The sequence below is a fragment of the Octodon degus genome, unplaced genomic scaffold (genome assembly GCF_000260255.1).
Source record: "Octodon degus isolate 3935 unplaced genomic scaffold, OctDeg1.0 scaffold00031, whole genome shotgun sequence".
NCBI lineage: Eukaryota > Metazoa > Chordata > Mammalia > Rodentia > Octodontidae > Octodon > Octodon degus.
In genome coordinates this window covers 3,697,097-3,697,328 of record NW_004524607.1, presented here as the reverse complement: position 1 = coordinate 3,697,328, position 232 = coordinate 3,697,097, and the positions used below count along the sequence as shown (strand labels likewise).

Sequence of the window (232 nt, the reverse complement as noted above, 5' to 3'; positions counted from 1 at the left end):
GTGTTGTATGAAAGGAGAGAAGGTTAGCACTCCCCTTGACAAGGATGGAAGAGGCCCTCGGGCCTGACAACACGCATACGGTTAAGGCATTGCCACCTACTTCATGGCATCTAACCACTGTGTTTTTTGAAATGCAGTGAGATAGAGAGGTTAAGATTGATAGCCCAAATCGTTTGATAATAACAATAAGCTTTTCTTCTGGATGGTTAACAACCTAAGTTTGCAGACCAAA

At 43.1% G+C, this 232-nt stretch overlaps 1 non-coding gene across 1 annotated transcript; it reads left to right on the top strand.

Moving 5' to 3' along the window:
• Window positions 1–126, top strand: LOC111816405. The gene has a single exon (XR_002820808.1). It is a non-coding gene; the product is annotated as a U6atac minor spliceosomal RNA (small nuclear RNA).
• Window positions 127–232: the final 106 nt, after the last annotated feature.